The 17,664-nt window shown below is 41.6% G+C and overlaps 1 protein-coding gene across 1 annotated transcript in view; it reads left to right on the top strand.

Annotated features, from left to right (window-relative positions):
- ANKFY1 (ankyrin repeat and FYVE domain containing 1) overlaps nt 1-17,664 on the top strand; it is a 423,330-nt gene that overhangs the window by 238,902 nt on the left and 166,764 nt on the right. The window lies entirely within an intron of this gene.

The following is a 17,664-nucleotide window of genomic DNA, read 5'->3' on the forward strand; positions in this document are numbered from 1 at the left end:
GTAATTGGCAAGAGTACATAAGCTAGTGACATATGGGATATACAATCCTACCAGTAGGGGCAAAGTTGACCCAAACCTCAAAATGCCTATAAAGACACCCCTCACCACACACACAATTCAGTTTTACAAACTTTGCCTCATATGGAGGTGGTGAAGTAAGTTTGTGCTAAGATTTCTACGTTGATATGCGCTTCTCAGCATTGTTGAAGCCCGATTCCTCTCAGAGTACAGCGAATGTCAGAGGGACGTGAAGGGAGTATCACTTATTGAATTCGATGATTTCCCTAACGGGGGTCTATTTCATAGGTTCTCTGTTATCGGTCGTAGAGATTCATCTCCTACCTCCCTTTTCAGATCGATGATATACTCTTAATTTACCATTACATCTACAAATATCTGTTTTAGTACTGGTTTGGCTATCTGCTATATGTGGATGGGTGTCTTTTGGTAAGTATGTTTTCATTACTTAAGACACTCTCAGCTATGGTTTGGCACTTTATGCATTTATATAAAGTTCTAAATATATGTATTGTACTTATATTTGCCATGAGTCAAGTTCATGTATTTCCTTCTGCAGACTGTCAGTTTCATATTTGGGGAATGTAAACATTTTTAAGAAATTTATTTCTTACCTGAGGTTTAGTCTTTTTTTCAATTGACTACTTCTTACAATTGCGGGTGCGTCAAATGCTAAACTTTATTGCGTCATTCTTGGCGCGAGAAATTTTCGGCACGAAAAGATACGTTTATGACGCAACTTCGACATTTCCGGCGTCATACGTGACGCCGAGACCTTTCACATGGCGGCGTCATTAGTGACGCAAGTGTGTCATTTCCGGTTATTTTTGGCGTGAAAAAAGAGTTTTCGTTACGTTGTGCGTCATACTAGTGCCAAATTTTTTCATTATTTCAATACCCCTTGTATGTTTGCCTCTTGCTTTTTGCTATCAGAGGCCTATGCTATTGCATTTTTTCCCATTCCTGAAACTGTCATATAAGGAAATAGATAATTTTGCTTTATATGTTGTTGTTTTTCTCTTACATTGTGCAAGATGTCCCAATCTGATCCTGCCTCAGAGGTTTCTGCTGGAACATTGCTGCCTGACATCGGTTCTACCAAAGCTAAGTGCATTTGTTGTAAAATTGTAGAAATTATTCCACCGAATGTCATTTGTAATAGTTGTCATGATAAACTTTTACATGCAGATAGTGTTTCCATCAGTAATAGTACATTGCCAGTTGCAGTTCCTTCAACTGATGAAATTTCAAATGACCAACAGCATAATAATTTATCCTCTTCTGATGAGGATCTATCTGATTCAGAAGATCCTTCCTCAGACATTGACAAATCTACTTATTTATTTAAAATAGAGTATATGCATTCTTTATTAAAAGAAGTGTTAATTACTTTGGATATTGAGGTAACCAGTCCTATTGACGTTCAGTCTAATAAACGTTTAAATGCTGTGTTTAAACCTCCTGTGGTTTCTCCAGGGGTTTTTCCCATTCCTGAGGTTATTTCTGATATGATTTCTAGGGAATGGAATAAGCCAGGTACTTCTTTTATTCCTTCTTCAAGGTTTAAAAAATTGTATCCTTTACCAGCAAAATCTATAGAGTTTTCGAAAAAAATCCCCAAAGTTGATGGGGCTATTTCTACTCTTGCTAAACGTACCACTATTCCTATGGAAGATAGCACTTCCTTTAAGGATCCTTTAGATAGGAAGCTTGAATCTTATCTAAGGAAGGCCTATTTATATTCAGGTCATCTTTTTAGACCTGCTATTTCTTTGGCTGATGTTGCGGCTGCATCAACTTTCTGTTTGGAAAATTTAGCGCAACATGAATTGGATTCTGACATATCTAGTGTTGTTCGCTTACTGCAACATGCTAATCATTTTATTTGTGATGCCATTTTTTTTTTTTTTTAAATTTTCTTTTTATTGAAAATTTAAATATTCATAACAACAAATATCAGCATGGAAATGATTTTACAGTGTCAAATATTGCTAATTAGAGCTATATGTTCATGAGTGTCGTTGTTGCTTTATAAACTGTAATCAGTTAGTCCATGTGGGTTAAATAACAAGTAAACAGATAAACAAACAAACTATTCAATAGAATAAATATATTAACTTACGTCTGCATGTCTTTATCCGGATCGTCACTGGCTCTTGGATTAAATGTTTATCGAAGTGTAGCATGGTCTGTTCATTTCATGAAGAAGATTTACATCCTTTCTGTTTGGTGATAGTTAGTATAATTCCCTAGGGGGGAGGAGTGGTATTCCTAGGGGTATGTGAGGTAATTGCTGTATGTAGGGATTCTTGCCAGAGAAATTTGGCATCTAGCAGGGTATTTACTTTGTTACGGCACAGGTAACCGTATTGTTCTAGTGTGAATTGTTCATCTACTTCTTCAAGCCACATTGCTTTAGTTATGGTTAGATGTTTCTTCCAGTTACGGGCTATTAATTTCCTCGCGCTGTTAAGGCCTATTTGGAGCATTAAGAGTCGCAAGCGACATGGTAAATTGGGGAGATCATTGAGTAATGCTATTTGTGGGCTTAGTATAAATTCAGTTGAAAGACTTTGCCTGAAGTGTTGCTCTACCGCCTTCCATAGGGGGCGCACTTTGGGGCATCGCCACCACATGTGAAGTAGGCTACCATGTCTCTTGCCGCAACGCCAGCATTTGTCTGATAGGTTTGGGTAAATACTACTTAGCTTTGACGGGGTTAAATACCACCTCATTATAATCTTGTAGTTAAGCTCTAATATTACTGGTGAGGTTGAGGATTTTTTGATTAACTTAAATATGTTGGCCCAGTTATCATCTGGTATGTGACTACCTATATCTGTGTTCCATTTAGCTGAATATGGAGGTAGGTAGTCTCTAGTGTTCTTGATTAATATTTTACGGGAGAGTGAAAGTGTTCCCCTTGGTATAATCCCTCCATGGCACAATGTTTCGAATGTGGTGGGTGTTCTTAGTAAGTCCGCTTTGAATGGGGAGGTATGAACGAAGTGATGTAATTGTGCGTATTTTAGCCAATTGTTGTATTTGCCTTGTGCTATGTTGGTTAATTTGTCTCTTTCTAGTAGTTTGCCTGCTTCCGTGAAATTTAGTAAAGGGATGGTATAGTCCCACTCAGAAAGCCTCTGAAATCCTTTGTCAAGTCCACCCACCATCTCTGTGTTTAGAACGATCGGAAAAAGGGGAGATCTGGAAGTCGAAATGTATGGTCTGGAGGATGTAATTTGGTCCCAGGTCTGAAATAAGTGTTTGTGAATTTCTAGGTGTCTACATTGGGGTGGTCTTAATTTGCTAGGTACCCAACATAACGCATGTACCAATGGAGCTCTGAGTATGTGAGAATCTAATGCTACTCGTGCCCTACATTCCTGTTTCCCGTGCCAATCAAGTATTCTTTGTAATGTGACCGCTAGGTAGTACTCTTCAATTTTTGGTAGCCCCAACCCTCCATCAGTAGTTGACCTATACATCGTATCTCTGTTAACTCTAGGCTTAGTTTTCCCCCATACAAAGGAATTAAGGCTATTTTCTCCAACATAGGTGTGTCCGGTCCACGGCGTCATCCTTACTTGTGGGATATTCTCTTCCCCAACAGGAAATGGCAAAGAGCCCAGCAAAGCTGGTCACATGATCCCTCCTAGGCTCCGCCTTCCCCAGTCATTCTCTTTGCCGTTGTACAGGCAACATCTCCACGGAGATGGCTTAGAGTTTTTTAGTGTTTAACTGTAGTTTTTATTATTCAATCAAGAGTTTGTTATTTTAAAATAGTGCTGGTATGTACTATTTACTCTGAAACAGAAAAGAGATGAAGATTTCTGTTTGTAAGAGGAAAATGATTTTAGCAACCGTTACTAAAATCGATGGCTGTTTCCACACAGGACTGTTGAGAGGAATTAACTTCAGTTGGGGGAACAGTGAGCAGACTTTTGCTGCTTGAGGTATGACACATTCTAACAAGACGATGTAATGCTGGAAGCTGCCATTTTCCCTATGGGATCCGGTAAGCCATTTTTATTACAGACAGAAAAAAAGGGCTTCACAAGGGCTTTTTAAGACTGTAGACATTTTCTGGGCTAAATCGATTTATATATAAACATATTTTATACTCCATAGCCTTGAGGAATTATTTTAATCTTGGGAATTTTGTAAAATAACCGGCAGGCACTGTATTGGACACCTTATTCTCTAGGGGCTTTCCCTAATCATAGGCAGAGTCTCATTTTCGCGCCTGTATTGCGCACTTGTTTTTGAGAAGCATGACATGCAGATGCATGTGTGAGGAGCTCTGATACATAGAAAAGACTTTCTGAAGGCGTCATTTGGTATCGTATTCCCCTTTGGGCTTGGTTGGGTCTCAGCAAAGCAGATACCAGGGACTGTAAAGGGGTTAAATATAAAAACGGCTCCGGTTCCGTTATTTTAAGGGTTAAAGCTTCCAAATTTGGTGTGCAATACTTTTAAGGCTTTAAGACACTGTGGTGAAATTTTGGTGAATTTTGAACAATTCCTTCATACTTTTTCGCAATTGCAGTAATAAAGTGTGTTCAGTTTAAAATTTAAAGTGACAGTAACGGTTTTATTTTAAAACGTTTTTTGTACTTTGTTATCAAGTTTATGCCTGTTTAACATGTCTGAACTACCAGATAGACTGTGTTCTGAATGTGGGGAAGCCAAGGTTCCTTCTCATTTAAATAGATGTGATTTATGTGACACGAAATTTAGAGAAAATGATGCCCAAGATGATTCCTCAAGTGAGGGGAGTAAGCATGGTACTGCATCATCCCCTCCTTCGTCTACACCAGTCTTGCCCACACAGGAGGCCCCTAGTACATCTAGCGCGCCAATACTCCTTACTATGCAACAATTAACGGCTGTAATGGATAATTCTATCAAAAACATTTTAGCCAAAATGCCCACTTATCAGCGAAAGCGCGACTGCTCTGTTTTAGAAAATACTGAAGAGCATGAGGACGCTGATGATATTGTTTCTGAAGTGCCCCTACACCAGTCTGAGGGGGCCAGGGAGGTTTTGTCTGAGGGAGAAATTTCAGATTCAGGGAAAATTTCTCAACAAGCTGAACCTGATGTGATTACATTTAAATTTAAGTTGGAACATCTCCGCGCTCTGCTTAAGGAGGTGTTATCCACTCTGGATGATTGTGAGAACTTGGTCATTCCAGAGAAACTATGTAAAATGGACAAGTTCCTAGAGGTCCCGGGGCCCCCCGAAGCTTTTCCTATACCCAAGCGGGTGGCGGACATTGTAAATAAAGAATGGGAAAGGCCCGGTATACCTTTCGTCCCTCCCCCCATATTTAAAAAATTGTTTCCTATGGTCGACCCCAGAAAGGACTTATGGCAGACAGTCCCCAAGGTCGAGGGGGCGGTTTCTACTCTAAACAAACGCACCACTATACCCATAGAAGATAGTTGTGCTTTCAAAGATCCTATGGATAAAAAATTAGAAGGTTTGCTTAAAAAGATGTTTGTTCAGCAAGGTTACCTTCTACAACCAATTTCATGCATTGTCCCTGTCACTACAGCCGCATGTTTCTGGTTCGATGAGCTAGAAAAGGCGATCATTAATAATTCTTCTTCTTATGAGGAGATTATGGACAGAATTCGTGCTCTCAAATTGGCTAATTCTTTCACCCTAGACGCCACTTTGCAATTGGCTAGGTTAGCGGCGAAAAATTCTGGGTTTGCTATTGTGGCGCGCAGAGCGCTTTGGTTAAAATCTTGGTCAGCGGATGCGTCTTCCAAGAACAAATTGCTTAACATTCCTTTCAAGGGGAAAACGCTGTTTGGCCCTGACTTGAAAGAGATTATCTCTGATATCACTGGGGGCAAGGGCCACGCCCTTCCTCAGGATAGGTCTTTCAAGGCCAAAAATAAACCTAATTTTCGTCCCTTTCGCAGAAACGGACCAGCCCCAAGTGCTACGTCCTCTAAGCAGGAGGGTAACACTTCTCAAGCCAAACCAGCCTGGAGACCAATGCAAGGCTGGAACAAAGGAAAGCAGGCCAAGAAACCTGCCACTGCTACCAAGACAGCATGAGATGTTGGCCCCCGATCCGGGACCGGATCTGGTGGGGGGCAGACTCTCTCTCTTCGCTCAGGCTTGGGCAAGAGATGTTCTGGATCCTTGGGCGCTAGAAATAGTCTCCCAAGGTTATCTTCTGGAATTCAAGGGGCTTCCCCCAAGGGGGAGGTTCCACAGGTCTCAATTGTCTTCAGACCACATAAAAAAACAGGCATTCTTGCATTGTGTAGAAGACCTGTTAAAGATGGGAGTGATTCATCCTGTTCCATTAGGAGAACAAGGGATGGGGTTCTACTCCAATCTGTTCGTAGTTCCCAAAAAAGAGGGAACGTTCAGACCAATCTTAGATCTCAAGATCCTAAACAAGTTTCTCAAGGTTCCATCGTTCAAAATGGAAACCATTCGAACAATTCTTCCTTCCATCCAGGAAGGTCAATTCATGACCACGGTGGATTTAAAGGATGCGTATCTACATATTCCTATCCACAAGGAACATCATCGGTTCCTAAGGTTCGCATTCCTGGACAAGCATTACCAGTTTGTGGCACTTCCGTTCGGATTAGCCACTGCTCCAAGGATTTTCACAAAGGTACTAGGGTCCCTTCTAGCGGTGCTAAGACCAAGGGGCATTGCAGTAGTACCTTACTTGGATGACATTCTGATTCAAGCGTCGTCCCTTCCTCAAGCAAAGGCTCACACGGACATTGTCCTGGCCTTTCTCAGATCTCACGGATGGAAAGTGAACGTAGAAAAGAGTTCTCTATCTCCGTCAACAAGGGTTCCCTTCTTGGGAACAATAATAGACTCCTTAGAAATGAGGATTTTTCCGACAGAGGCCAGAAAAACAAAACTTCTGAACTCTTGTCAAATACTTCATTCTGTTCCTCTTCCTTCCATAGCGCAGTGCATGGAAGTAATAGGTTTGATGGTAGCGGCAATGGACATAGTTCCTTTTGCACGCATTCATCTAAGACCATTACAACTGTGCATGCTCAGTCAGTGGAATGGGGACTATACAGACTTGTCTCCGACGATACAAGTAAATCAGAGGACCAGAGATTCACTCCGTTGGTGGCTGTCCCTGGACAACCTGTCACAGGGGATGAGCTTCCGCAGACCAGAGTGGGTCATTGTCACGACCGACGCCAGTCTGGTGGGCTGGGGCGCGGTCTGGGGACCCCTGAAAGCTCAGGGTCTTTGGTCTCGGGAAGAATCTCTTCTACCGATAAATATTCTGGAACTGAGAGCGATATTCAATGCTCTCAAGGCTTGGCCTCAGCTAGCAAAGGCCAAGTTCATACGGTTTCAATCAGACAACATGACAACTGTTGCGTACATCAACCATCAGGGGGGAACAAGGAGTTCCCTGGCGATGGAAGAAGTGACCAAAATCATTCAATGGGCGGAGACTCACTCCTGCCACTTGTCTGCAATCCACATCCCAGGAGTGGAAAATTGGGAAGCGGATTTTCTGAGTCGTCAGACATTTCATCCGGGGGAGTGGGAACTCCATCCGGAAATCTTTGCCCAAATTACTCAACTGTGGGGCATTCCAGACATGGATCTGATGGCCTCTCGTCAGAACTTCAAGGTTCCTTGCTACGGGTCCAGATCCAGGGATCCCAAGGCGACTCTAGTAGATGCACTAGTAGCACCTTGGACCTTCAAACTAGCTTATGTATTCCCGCCGTTTCCTCTCATCCCCAGGCTGGTAGCCAGGATCAATCAGGAGAGGGCATCGGTGATCTTGATAGCTCCTGCGTGGCCACGCAGGACTTGGTATGCAGACCTGGTGAATATGTCATCGGCTCCACCATGGAAGCTACCTTTGAGACGAGACCTTCTTGTTCAAGGTCCGTTCGAACATCCGAATCTGGTCTCACTCCAACTGACTGCTTGGAGATTGAACGCTTGATCTTATCAAAGCGAGGATTCTCAGATTCTGTCATTGATACTCTTGTTCAGGCCAGAAAGCCTGTAACTAGAAAAATTTACCACAAAATATGGAAAAAATATATCTGTTGGTGTGAATCTAAAGGATTCCCTTGGGACAAGGTAAAAATTCCTAAGATTCTATCCTTTCTTCAAGAAGGTTTGGAGAAAGGATTATCTGCAAGTTCCTTGAAGGGACAGATTTCTGCCTTGTCTGTGTTACTTCACAAAAAGCTGGCAGCTGTGCCAGATGTTCAAGCCTTTGTTCAGGCTCTGGTTAGAATCAAGCCTGTTTACAAACCTTTGACTCCTCCTTGGAGTCTCAATTTAGTTCTTTCAGTTCTTCAGGGGGTTCCGTTTGAACCCTTACATTCCGTTGATATTAAGTTATTATCTTGGAAAGTTTTGTTTTTGGTTGCAATTTCTTCTGCTAGAAGAGTTTCAGAATTATCTGCTCTGCAGTGTTCTCCTCCTTATCTGGTGTTCCATGCAGATAAGGTGGTTTTACGTACTAAACCTGGTTTTCTTCCGAAAGTTGTTTCTAACAAAAACATTAACCAGGAGATAGTCGTGCCTTCTTTGTGTCCGAATCCAGTTTCAAAGAAGGAACGTTTGTTGCACAATTTGGATGTTGTTCGTGCTCTAAAATTCTATTTAGATGCTACAAAGGATTTTAGACAAACATCTTCCTTGTTTCCACTAGGGCTGTGGCTTCCACATGGGCCTTCAAGAACGAGGCTTCTGTTGATCAGATATGTAAGGCAGCGACTTGGTCTTCACTGCACACTTTTACTAAATTTTACAAGTTTGATACTTTTGCTTCTTCTGAGGCTATTTTTGGGAGAAAGGTTTTGCAAGCCGTGGTGCCTTCCATCTAGGTGACCTGATTTGCTCCCTCCCTTCATCCGTGTCCTAAAGCTTTGGTATTGGTTCCCACAAGTAAGGATGACGCCGTGGACCGGACACACCTATGTTGGAGAAAACAGAATTTATGTTTACCTGATAAATTACTTTCTCCAACGGTGTGTCCGGTCCACGGCCCGCCCTGGTTTTTTAATCAGGTCTGATAATTTATTTTCTTTAACTACAGTCACCACGGTATCATATGGTTTCTCCTATGCAAATATTCCTCCTTTACGTCGGTCGAATGACTGGGGAAGGCGGAGCCTAGGAGGGATCATGTGACCAGCTTTGCTGGGCTCTTTGCCATTTCCTGTTGGGGAAGAGAATATCCCACAAGTAAGGATGACGCCGTGGACCGGACACACCGTTGGAGAAAGTAATTTATCAGGTAAACATAAATTCTGTTTTGAAGACGGTTCAGGTACCAACGGGGTAAGTGCATAGGTAATGTCTGTAGTATATATGTAATCCTAGGGAGTGTGGTAATTTTTAGGGCTTGGATTCGACCCCACCATGAGAGAGGTTTACTTGCCCATGTCTGAAGGTCTTGTTGAGTATTGTTTAATAAAGTTACGTAATTTTTATCAAAGAGTGTTGTTTGTTTGGGGGCAAGGTGAATTCCTAAGTATTTTATTGAATCCTTTCTTAATTTTAATGGGCTTATCTTCGCTAGTGATTGAAATTTAGCTTCTGATAGACTAACATTCAAGATCTCTGACTTTTGTTTGTTAACTAGAAAGTTTGAATATCGCCCATATCTGTCTAATTCTGTTAAGAGTTCTGGGATAGTTGTTAGGGGTGAGGTAACTGAGAATAATAAGTCATCAGCAAATGCTGCGATTTTATAGGATTGGTTGTTGAACGATATTCCTTTAATGTTTTGGTTTTTACGAACATGAGAAGTGAGGACCTCCATCGTTAAAATGAATAAGATCGGGGATAGGGGGCAGCCCTGGCGCGTGCCATTGTGTATGGGGAAAGTGTCTGACAGTATACCATTAGCTTTTATTTTTGCATTTGGGTGGGAATATAGATTAAATATTCTGTTAATTATTTTTGGGCCAAATCCAATGTTTTTAAGCGTTTCTAGAAGGAACTGCCAATCTGTTCGATCGAATGCCTTCTCGGCGTCGATGGCTTTCATTACGGATTCTATTTTGTGGGTCTTAGCATATTCTATGAGGGTTAAGGCTCTGATAGTATTGTCCCTGGCTTCTCGGCCAGGAACAAATCCTACTTGATCTGTGTGGACTATATCGTTAAGAATGGAGTTTATACGGTTCGCTATGATTTTCCCTAAAATCTTAAGATCTGTGTTTAGTAGCGATATAGGCCGATAGCTACCTGGGTCCTCTTGTGGTTTTTCTGGTTTCAGAATTACAGATATATGGGCTGTTAGAGATTCTATAGAGAGTTGTGTGCCTTCGTCTAAGGATTTAAAAAGATTTAGTAAATGTGGGGCTAAAATAGGACAGTGTGTTTTGTAGTATTGATTGGTTAATCCGTCAGGTCCTGGACTCTTGCCTGTTGGAAGGCTCCGAATAGCTTTCACTATTTCTGTTAATGTTATATCTGCTTCTAGGTCGTTTACCTGGGTTTGTGATAATTTGTTTAAATCTGCTGAAGTTATGTACGCTTTCATATTTTGTACGTGGTCGAGTGAAGTAGTTTTTGTCAGGTTGTATAATTGCTGGTAGAAGCTACGAAAGTGGGCTGCTATCTCCTTGCTGTCAACTACACAGTCTCCTTGTTTAGTTCTGAGCTTGTGAATATGTGTAAGGGTATTCTTATCTTTTAGGGTATTAGCAAGGATTTTGCCTGGGCGATTCCCTTCATAGTAGTATTTCTTTCGCAGGTTTAACATTTTTCTTTGGGTTTCAGTGTACAGTAGTGCATTGAGTTCCTTTCGTGTAGCTGTCAGCGTTGTTAGAAGAGTTCTGTCTGAGGGGGATTGCTTGTGTCGAGTTTCTAGGTCATTGAGACTGTTGGTAAGAGCGTTTAGCTGAGTGTTGTATTGTTTTGTGATGTATGCTTTGTGTTTTATACATTCTCCGCGTATTACTGCTTTATGTGCTTCCCATACGAACATCGGGTGAGTTTCTAGGTTAGCATTTAGGTTGAAGTATTCTGTTAGTGCTGTCTTGAGTTTTTGGGCTGTTGGTGGGTGGTGTAGGAGGTAAGGGTCAAGTCGCCATGTGTATGGGTAAAGCGGAGTGTCGGGCCAATTTAAATCCAAGGTCACCATAGAGTGATCTGACCATGCTGTTGATAATATGTCAGTATTGGATAATAGGGATAGGCTAGATTGGTCTAGAAATAGATAGTCTAACCTTGAGTACATGGACCAAGGATGTAAGTAAAAGGAATACCCGCGTTGTGTAGGGTGTTGTAGTCTCCAAGTGTCTATGAGTCCCAGTTGTTTAAGGCATGAGTAAGTAGCATTAGGGGGACGTGATGTGTTGTTTGTGTTTAAGGAGGTAGAGTCAAGTAGAGGGTCTAAGGTAACGTTTAGGTCTCCACCCAGTACTACTGTGCCTTTACGTGATTCATGTATCATGCGGTTGAGAGTATTGAAAAATTTGTTCTTATTTGTATTGGGAGCGTATACATTAACTAAAGTGATTGGTCTATTGTAAAGTAGGCCTACTAAGATTAATATCCTTCCTTCTTTGTCTGATATGTTATGGAACAATTGAAAGGGTAGGGATGAGTGGAGGAGGATTCCTACTCCATTTATTTTCCTTTCGTGGGAATTAAAAAAACTGAGAGGGAAGTGTTTGTTCGAGTATTTGGGTTCGTTTGCTCGGGGGAAATGAGTCTCCTGTAGAAATATGATGGAGCCTCTTTGTTTGGCGAACCAATGTATTGCGACTGACCTTTTTGTAGGTGAATTCAAACCTTTAGCGTTTTGGGATATTATTGTGAGAGATCTAGGGATCATGGGTAATGTTTGTGTGAGCATCTGCTATTAAGGTTTCCAGGTTTGTCTTACCATATGGGGAGATTATGTGCTTCTTGGAGGTGCAGTGTACTGAGGAGGTCTTTGTAGAGTTGTAGTGCTTACTGTGAACATGAGATGAGTAGAGTGTGAGCCAGTGTATCGATCCGGATTTTGCAGAGAATCTGAAATACAAAAACATGCATTGAGAAATGTAAACATAACAAAATTAAGATTACAGTAAATAACATTAAATATAAATTCAAGTCTAAATCTAGGTTCAGACTTAAATCTAAAACAGGATGGGGGGAAGGTGGTAGCAGACTAGGGTCACTACCGTTCCTCAAAATAGGGCTAGTGCTAGAATTACATTAAGGTGGGATTCCCTCTAATTATGGGGATTCTGACTATAGTGGTATAAATCCCCTAGGGGGGAAAAAGGGTGTGCAGGGGGATTATTCTTGGGTCTCATTATGCTGAAACATTGGGTTGTCTATAAACCTGCATCTAAGAGTCAAAATATACTACTCGCTGGGAAGTCGTAGTCTCTTCTAGGAGTAGAAGTGGGGTTAGTTAGGTAGTTAAAGTTCCAGATAGTGGGGGTTAGACCTCAAGGTGGGTTTGTGGGGGTGTTCAGCGTCTGGCTGGAGGTGTTGGGGTCAATTTTACGCTTCTTGGGTACTGTGTTCCATTTTTGTCTCTGCAGCTTTGGAGGGTACCGGTCAGATGTTGGTTCACCTTCCTCTTGATCTGCAGTTTGGGGTATATGCTTCGGTAGTGGAATGTTCAGTTGTGTGCAAAAGGAGTTGAGATCTTCTAGGTCTTTGTAGGTGATTTCCTTGTTGTCTTTTGTTACTCTGAGTGCGAAAGGGAACCCCCAACGATATGGGATTTGGTGGTCTTGTAAGTGAGCAGTTAAGAACTTGACATCCCGCCTTCTAGTGAGAGTTAGCGGGCTGAGATCTGCAAAGATTTGTATTGTATCTCCGTCTTTGTAAATTGGTGCTTTTTTTCTTGCTGCATTCAGTAGTTTTTCTTTGTCTTTGAAGTTATGGCACCTTAGAATAATGTCTCTTGGTGGAGCTTTGGGTGAGGGCTTAGGTTTCAACGCCCTGTGTACTCTGTCTAATGAAATGTCTGTATCTTCCTCGCTATCAAGAAGGAAGTTAAATAGGCCTTGTAAGTATTTTTGGAGTTCAGTGCTTAAGATTTTTTCTGTTACTCCTCTAATTCGTAGATTTTGGCGTCTGCCACGATTGTCTAAATCTTCAATCTGCATCTGCATTTGTCTTATCTCCTCTGCTTGCTGTTGGAGTTGCATAGAATGTAGGTTAATTGGTTCTGAGATTTCTTCTGCATGGTTTTCCAAGTTATGCACTCTGTTACCCAAGTCAGTGATTTCTTTTTTAACATCAGAAAGTCCTTCTTTTATAAGCAAACTAACTTGGGTCATAAATGTTGTAAAGTCCTCCTTGGTTGGCAGAAATTTTAAATCAGCTTTAGTTATAGGAGTGAGGAGGTCTGTTGGAGAGTTATCCACTTCTTCTTCGTGTGTGCTCTCAGAGCTGTGTGGGGAGCTTGGAGCTATATTTGTTTTAGCATCCATTGTTTTAAAAAAAAGAGTTTAGTTTAGCAGTCGGTTGCACAGTTGATTTGTTAGCTTTGTCTCCCTTAGGTAAACGTTTAGACGTCATTATAATGCAGCGTGTTTTTATAGAATGGAATAAGGTATTTTATTTAAATAATGCTGTTTGCTGTAGCTCTGAGTCCCGGTTATTATACTCTCTTTGCCGTATGAGCAAGTCAGCCTGTGGCTGTATATTAGAACTGGTTGTTTTGCTGCAGTTGTGTCTCTTAATAATTCTTTTTATAGTTCATTGCATTCTGGGCCCTTGTCTGTGTTACGTATGTTGTTATCCTGAATTGTAATGTAAGGGAGTCCCAGTTTGTGTTATTTGCAGCACAGCTAGTAGGCTATATGGTAGCTGTATGGTCACCCGGTTACAGGTTCATGTTTGGGCTGATGGCGGCAGTTTAGTATGTGGGCCTACTGTTGTCCGGTGTTTGGGAGCAGGAGCGTATAGTAACGCTCGTGTTATGGATTGCTGCGACTGGTGTATGCGTGGTCGGGAGGTATACTTATCTCCAATTAGGATTTTCTTTTCTGTCGGCAGCTTCTGTTCTTCGATCGGATCTTACTGTATTGCGGCATGTGAGCGGTGGGCCTAAGATGGCGCTTCACTATACCCTGCTGCGTTGTTGCGGTCGGCGGTTGAAGCTCTATGCGACGTTTGGGTGCTCTCTATATTTAAACAGTTTGATGCCCCTGGGTATTAGAAGTCTGCCCGGACATTTTGTGGGGTGTTTTGAGCGGTGGGAACCCCTGTTTGTAAGCCCTTATGGGGAACTTCACTCAGAGCTACACTTAGTTGCGGCCATGCTGGTCCTTGGCTCGGCTCCGCCCCCTGTGATGCCATTTTTGATATTATCAAAATTGATGTTAGATCCATGTCTTTAGCTGTATTAGCTAGAAGAGCTTTGTGGCTTAAGTCTTGGAATGCTGATATGACATCTAAATCTAGATTACTATCTCTTTCTTTCCAAGGTAATAATTTATTTGGTCCTCAGTTGGATTCTATTATTTCAACTATCACTGGGGGAGAAGGAGTTTTTTTGCCTCAGGATAAAAAACCTAAGGGTAAATCTAAGGCTTCTAACCGTTTTCTTTCCTTTCGTCAGAATAAGGAACAAAAACTCAATCCTCCCCCCAAGGAATCTGCTTCCAATTGGAAGCCTTCCTCAAATTGGAATAAATCTAAGCCATTTAGGAAACCAAAGTCAGCCCCTAAGTCAGCATGAAGGTGCGGCCCTCATTCCAGCTCAGCTGGTAGGGGGCAGATTAAGGTTTTTCAAGGATTTTTGGATGAAATCTGTCCAAAATCATTGGATTCAGAGCATTGTCTCTCAAGGGTATCGAATAGGATTCAGAGTAAGACCTCCTGTGAGAAGATTTTTTCTCTCACGCATCCCTGTAAATCCAGTAAAAGCTCAGGCTTTTCTGAAGTGTGTTTCAGACCTGGAGTCTTCAGGGGTATTCATGCCAGTTCCTCCTCAGGAACAAGGTCTGGGGTTTTATTCAAACCTATTCATTGTACCAAAGAAAGAAAATTTATTCAGACCAGTTCTGGATCTAAAAAATTTGAATCGTTATGTAAGAGTACCAACTTTCAAGATGGTGACTATAAGGACTATTCTGCCTTTTGTTCAGCGAGGACATTATATGTCCACAATAGTCTTGCAGGATGCATACCTTCATATTCCAATTCATCCAGAACACTATCAGTTTCTGAGATTCTCTTTTCTAGACAAGCATTACCAATGGTTTGCTCTTCCATTTGGCCTAGCAACAGCTCCAAGAATCTTTTCAAAGTTTCTGGGTGCCCTACTATCTGTAATCAGAGAACAGGGTATTGCAGTGTTTCCTTATTTGGACGATATCTTGGTACTAGCTCAGTCTTTACGTACAGCAGAATCTCACACGAATCAACTAGTGTTGTTTCTTCGGAAACATGGTTGGAGGATCAATTTGCCAAAAAGTTTTTTGATTCCTCAGACAAGGGTCACCTTTTAGGCTTCCAGATAGATTCAGTGTCCATGACTCTGTCTCTAACAGACAAGAGACGTTTAAAATTGGTCGCAACATGCCGGCACCTTCAGTCTGTCATTCCCTTCAGTGGCTATGTGCATGGAAGTTTTAGGTCTCATGACTGCAGCATCGGGCGCGATCCCCTTTGCTCGTTTTCACATGAGACCTCTACAGCTTTGTATGCTGAATCAATGGTGCAGGGATTATACAAAGATATCACAATTAATTTCCTTGAATCCCAATGTACGACACTCTCTGACATGGTGGATAGATCACCATTGTTTGGTTCAAGGGGCTTCTTTTGTTCGGCCAACCTGGACTGTGATCTCAACAGATGCAAGTCTTTCAGGTTGGGGAGCTGTTTGGGGATCTCTGACAGCACAAGGAGTTTCGAAATCTCAAGAGGCGAGATTACCAATAAATATTTTAAAACTCTGTGCAATTCTCAGGGCTCTTCAGTTCTGGCCTCTGCTAAAGAGAGAACCGTTCATTTGTTTTCAGACAGACAATATCACAACTGTGGCTTATGTCAATCATCAGGGTGGGACTCACAGTCCCCAAGCTATGAAAGAAGTATCTCGGATACTTGCTTGGGCGGAATCCAGCTCCTGTCTAATCTCTGCGGTGCCTATCCCAGGTGTAGACAATTGGGAGGCGGATTATCTCAGCCGCCAGACTTTACATCCAGGGGAGTGGTCTCTCCATCCAGATGTGTTTTCTAAGATTGTTCAGATATGGGGCCTTCCAGAGATAGATCTCATGGCCTCTCATCTAAACAAGAAACTTCCCAGATATCTATCCAGGTCCAGGGATGTTCAGGCGGAAGCAGTGGATGCGTTGACACTTCCTTGGTGTTATCATCCTGCTTACATCTTCCCGCCTCTAGTTCTCCTTCCAAGAGTGATCTCCAAAATCATCATGGAACAGTCTTTTGTGTTGCTGGTGGCTCCAGCATGGCCACACAGGTTTTGGTATGCGGATCTGGTTCAGATGTCCATTTGCCCGCCTTGGCCACTTCCGTTACGGCCGGACCTACTATCTCAAGGTCCGTTTTTCCATCAGGATCTCAAATCATTAAATTTGAAGGTATGGAAATTGAACGCTTAGTTCTAAGTCATAGAGGTTTCTCTGACTCAGTGATTAATACTATGTTACAAGCTCGTAAATCTGTTTCTAGAAAGATTTATTATAGAGTTTGGAAAACTTACATTTCATGGTGTTCTTCTCATAAATTCTCCTGGCATTCTTTTAGAATTCCTAGAATTTTACAGTTTCTTCAGGATGGTTTAGATAAGGGTTTGTCTGCAAGTTTCTTGAAAGGACAAATCTACGCTCTTTCTGTTTTATTTCACAGAAAGATTGCTATACTTCCTGATATACACTGTTTTGTAAGGCTCTAATTCATATTAAGCCTGTCATTAAGTCAATTTCTTTTCCTTGGAGTCTTAATTTGGTTCTGAAGGCTTTACAGGCTCCTCCATTTGAACCTACGCATTCTTTGGACATTAAACTACTTTCTTGGAAAGTGTTATTTCTTTTGGCCATCTCTTCTGCTAGAAGAGTTTCTGAGTTATCTGCTCTTTCTTGTGAGTCTCCTTTTCTGATTTTTCATCAGGATAAGGCAGTTTTGCGGACTTCTTTTCAATTTTTACCTAAAGTTGTGAATTCTAACAACATTAGTAGAGAAATTGTTGTTCCTTCCTTATGTCCTAATCCTAAGAATTCTTTGAAGAGATCCTTACATTCTTTGGATGTGGTAAGAGCTTTGAAATATTATGTGGAAGCTACTGAAAATTTCAGGAAGCCTTCCAGTCTATTTGTTTTATTTTCTGGTCCTAGGAAAGGTCAGAAGGCTTCTGCTATTTCCTTGGCTTCTTGGTTGAAACTTTTGATTCATCAAGCTTATTTGGAGTCGGGTCAGGCCCCGCCTCAGAGAATTACAGCTCATTCTACTAGATCAGTCTCCACTTCGTGGGCTTTTAAGAATGAAGCTTCAGTTGATCAGATTTGCAAAGCGGCAACTTGGTCCTCTTTGCATACATTTACTAAATTCTACCGTTTTGATATATTTGCTTCTTCTGAAGCAGTTTTTGATAGAAAAGTTCTTCAGGCAGCTGTTTCAGTTTGATTCTTCTGCTTTTGGTTTAAGTTTTTTTCTTTCAAAAT

The sequence above is a fragment of the Bombina bombina genome, chromosome 3, assembly GCF_027579735.1.
Source record: "Bombina bombina isolate aBomBom1 chromosome 3, aBomBom1.pri, whole genome shotgun sequence".
In the NCBI taxonomy this organism is placed as follows: Eukaryota; Metazoa; Chordata; class Amphibia; order Anura; family Bombinatoridae; genus Bombina; species Bombina bombina.